This window comes from Dasypus novemcinctus, chromosome X (genome assembly GCF_030445035.2).
Source record: "Dasypus novemcinctus isolate mDasNov1 chromosome X, mDasNov1.1.hap2, whole genome shotgun sequence".
Taxonomy (NCBI): domain Eukaryota; kingdom Metazoa; phylum Chordata; class Mammalia; order Cingulata; family Dasypodidae; genus Dasypus; species Dasypus novemcinctus.
Window position 1 is genome coordinate 132,259,745 of NC_080704.1, and position 4,864 is coordinate 132,264,608.

At 41.9% G+C, this 4,864-nt stretch overlaps 1 non-coding gene across 1 annotated transcript; it reads right to left on the reverse strand.

The window, feature by feature from the left end:
• Nucleotides 1-217: 217 nt before the first annotated feature.
• LOC111762193 (U6 spliceosomal RNA) lies at nucleotides 218-319 on the reverse strand. The gene has a single exon (XR_002795369.2). It is a non-coding gene; the product is annotated as a U6 spliceosomal RNA (small nuclear RNA).
• Between the last annotated feature and the right edge of the window lie 4,545 nt (nucleotides 320-4,864).

Below are 4,864 nucleotides of genomic sequence, written 5' to 3' on the forward strand. Positions count from 1 at the left end.
ACAATCTCCTATGTTCAAGTCCCCTCTCCCTTCCCCCCAATTTCTTGGGCTACCTGACCATCCTCCCATTCTTAGCACCCCTCAAGCCAGCAAAACCCCTCCCAAAGTTTTCCCTATGCCCATTTTATCCCTTCCCTGTACAAATACTTACCTCCAGCTTACCATAGATTCCAAACATGTAGGTGTCAGCTCACCACTTTCCTCTCCCCCAACTTCCAAAAATATGGAATGCTTCATGAATTTGCATGTCATCCTTGTGCAGGACCCAATCTTCTCTGTATTGTTCCAATTTTAGTATATGTGCTGCTGAAGTGCGCACTGCCACAGGATTTAAATGTCACATCCTAAATCTATAACAAGCATGCTAGCTTAGATGCCAAACTAAACAACTTCAATAGCATTTGTAATCTATCTTCTTATAGCCCATAAAATTTATCCAGTTCTTGGAACAATTACATGCTTATACATTATGAACCAAAAAAACATTGATTTATCATTACATTTCATGCATTTGCCTTTTAGATCCTGTAGAAAATAAAATGTGTAATTACAAAATAAAAATGAAACAATACTGGTATTTATATTTTCCCATGTCATTTTTGCCAGAAATCTTTATTTCTTCATATGGCACCAGTTGATTGTTGAGTGTAATTTTCTTTCGAACTGTAGAACTCCCTTGTGCAGTGATCACAAATTTCCTCAGCTTTTCTTTATCTGTGTATGTTTTAATTGCTCCTTCATTTTTTCCTTTAATTAATTTATTTTAAATACATTTTTATTACAGGGGTTGTGAACTTACAAAACAATCTTGCACATGTGTAGAATTCCCATACAGCAACCCTTCACCAACACACCACTCCATTGTGAAATATTTGTTACAGCTTATGAGATATTATCATCAGACTATTACCACTGCTATGGTTCATAGAATACATTTTGCATACTTTTTCATTCCCCCCTTCTTTCCTAATTTTTGAAAAATAGTTTGTCACATAAATAATTCTTAGTTGGCAGTATTTTGCTTTCAGCATTTTAATATATGCCTTCTTGCTTCCATAGTTTTCAGTGAGAAATTGGTACTTAATCTTATTAAGGCTCCCTTGTATGTGACACTTTCATCTCTCTTGCAGCTTTAAGAAATCTCTCTTTATCTTGGCAATCAACAGTTTGATTATAACACGGCATGGTGTGAGTATGCTGGGGATTATTCTCTTTGGAGATGTATATTCATGTCTTTCTTTAAATTTGGAAACTTTTAAGCATTTATTTCTTTGAATAGTCTCTCTGCTCCTTTCTTTCCTTCTTCTGCGATTCTCACAATGCATGGTTGATGGTATCCCACAGGTTCCTCACATTCTGCTCACATTCCTTTTTTTTTTTTTTAAGGGTATTTATTTTTATTGTCTTTTTTTGAAAAGATAAAGAGATCACACAAACGGGTGCATTAAAAAACATAAGTGGTTCCCGTATACCCCATTCCCCATCCCCCCATTCCTCCCACATCAACATACCCTTTCATCAGTATGGCACATTCACTGCATTTGATGAATATACCCTGGAGCACTGCCAAACTGCATGGACCATAGTTTACATTTCACACCTATTATGACTGGCTATTCTTAAAATGTCAGAAAATTGTAGAGGTTGGAGAGAATGTGGAGAGATATAAATGCTTCCTTCATTCTTTTAAATATGGATATTCAATTCTTCCAGCATCATTTGTTTTTTCTCTCTTTATTTATTTTAAATGTTACATTTAAAAAATATGAGGTCCCCATATACACCCCACCCCCCTCACTCCACTCCTCCCACACCAACAACCTCTTTCATCATCATGACACATTCATTGCATTTGGTGAATACATTTTGGAGCACTGCTGCATCACATGGATAATGGTTTACATTGTAGCTTACACTCTCCTCAGTCCACTCAGTGGGCCATGGCAGAACATACAATGTCCAGCATCTGTCCCTGCAGTACCACCCAGGACAACTCCAAGTCCTGAAAATGCCCCCACAGCATATGTCTTCTTCCCTATCCCTGCCCTCTTTCTTATTTCTACTCCTCAGACCACATGATTTTGTCTCATTTTCAAGTTCACTGATTCTTTCTTTTTAAAAGTCTTTTTCTAGATCATCCCAGATCTCATCTTCCTCACTGATGGTTTCTAATGCTTTATTCTTCTCCTTTGCCTGGGCCATCACTTCCTGTTTCTTTGTATGTTTTCTAATCTTATATTGAAATCTGGATTTTTGATATTGTAATGTGTTATAACTATAATTTAGACTCTGAGCGGACTTTTCCTTAAATTGAATCCAGCTAATGTCATGACAGAGCTTTCCTTGAATGCCTGGGGCTAACAAAAAGAAAGAAGGAATAAAGAAAATACCTTCCCCAGTTTTTGGAGACTGACCTGTATGAATGCTGTCCTTCAGGGCTTATCCATAGAAAGAATTGGAGAATAGCTTCAAGCCAAATCTTCAGGCCCAATCTGATCCTTTTTACACATGGCTCCTGTCTTGGGTATACAAGTGTGGCCCTAGGAATCCCCTCATTTACATGGATGCAAAAGTCCCATCTTCTCTAAGAAACAATTTTCTCATGGTCCCAGACACTGCACTGTATGTCCTAGAGCCAGCATTCCCTTTCCCCAGGCATCATGACTTGGCTGCTCTCCTACAGTTTTCTATGGGAGACCTCAACAAGCCACCTTCAATATGCAAGGCAAGTTTGCAACAGTGAGTCCTTCAGACCACCAGCAAACAGTTTGGGTCAGAAGTACATGCCTCCATCAACTGAAAGATGATTATTCTGCTCCCTCTGAAAGTGGGAACAGGGATCTTCATTGTGACAACTGACTGATTCTATAATGAGCCAGTCAGGACATGGGAAAAGAGGCAGCCAGGGTGCCAGGAGATCCACGTTTTTAACTTGTCTTCTTCTTGATATTGTGTTTGTCTTTTTACTAAGATACCTGACCTGTTTTCTGAAGCTTTAGAAAGATGTTTTTGCCTGTTCTTGATGACTGTACAAAGCTACTATTGGGACAGAGAGACTTGAAACATTTCATTCAACCGACTTGACTGGGGCATGGCCATTTTTTTTTAACTCATGTTAATTTGATTATCAGGAATTTTTGTTAGAAGAAAATTGTACATTGAGTATCTAGGATTGAAACAGATGGGAAGCCCACTAACATTTTACTTGATGTGTAAAACAGAAAACAATCATAAATCCAGTTAAAAATCTACAACTTTAACCATCAAAATAATGAGTCACTGACTCTTATTCAAATCAAAGACTTACCTTACTTAATAGACTCACAACCTTTGAATGATAAGGAGGCAGAGAACCCTTGAGACCATTAGTAACAATGCTTCTATGTGTTCATCAACTGTAACAAATGTACCACAGTAATGAAAGATGTTGTTAATTTGGGAAAATGTGGGAGAGGGAGGAATCCCCTACATTTTTATGTAGCACTTATATAATCTAAAGCTTCTTTAAAAATAAAAATAAATAATTTAAAAAGAAAATCCTGAGAAAAAATTTAAAGGCCTTATGCCATTTTCAGATTGCCTGTACCCTGGCAAAAAGAAATTACTCACTCCTTTCAGGGATTACTGGTCTTTAGCTCTAAGATAAACATAATATCAGGGAACTCAGAACATCACTGGGTTACTCTGCTCAATGAGAGGATTTATAAGATCAGTTTTGCAGACCAATGGATCACTGCGGCGGCTTGCTCGGTTGGTAGAGGTGGGGTCTGGCTGCGGACGAGGGGTCGGTCCCACTTGGGACGAGGGATTGGTCCCGCTTGGGACGAAGGGTCGGTCCGGCAGCAGACGAGGGGTAGGTCTCACAGGGGTTGCGCGGTTCGGCTGACGGGGTCGCCCGGCGAAGCCGGCGATGAAGGGGTCGCCCGGAGAAGCAGGCGATGAACTGGGGACAAGGGAGGCCAGGCACTTGTCGGGGGCTCTCAGGACTGGAGGGCGCACGGCAGAAGAACTACTGCGGAGACGAGGTAAACACACAGGTCCACTTTATTGAGGGAGAGGCAACAGTTTTATAGGGGCTGGGGAAGGCTGATTGGTCGAAGCCACGCCCTGTTCTGATTGGTTGCCGGCGAAAGGTCAGTGGGAGGTACTGGATGGGGGAGGGATGGTGATTAGGGATTGGCTGTTGCTGTTGCTGGGGGAAGTGGCAGGGTTTAGTGATTGGTGGCTGCTGTTGCTGGGGTAGAGGGCAGACTTGAGTTTCCTGCCCACGCCTGGCTGTTGCTGCTGTCGGGGGAGGGGAAAAGGGCAGACTGGATTTTTCCACCCTGCGCCTGCGCAGGGAGAAAGAAGAAGAAGGGTGCCGCCCCACAGGCATCGTGTGGCGCCATCCGGGAGGAGGGGCGGCCGCGGAAGCATGGCTGCCGAGAAGGGGAGACCCGAGGGCACTCTGCGCCCATGCCAAGCTTCCTTCAGGCGTGGTGGTGGGCCCGGCCAACCACCCTATTATGGGGGCAGCGGTTTGGAATAGACCTACCGCGGCCGCCGCCCCTCGCCAGGCCAGCAAACCACACTTCAGCCCGAGGGGTGACCGCAGATCACCAAGCTGTACTGTTGTTACTATTCAAGTTCCTGATACAAAGTAGGAATAGATATATTTAGTAATGAGCAGAACCCCCACTTTAATCCCTTACTGAATGAATGAGGGGTCATATTAAAGTCTCTAGGCTCCCTGTCTTACAAAAATAGAAAAAAAATTACCTGGAGAAAATGATGTGATTAATGGCCAAATAATGAAATAAATGAATCATTTCATATCTTCATTTAAATTACCTGTTTGGCCTGTGTAGAAGATGGTCATTTTAAT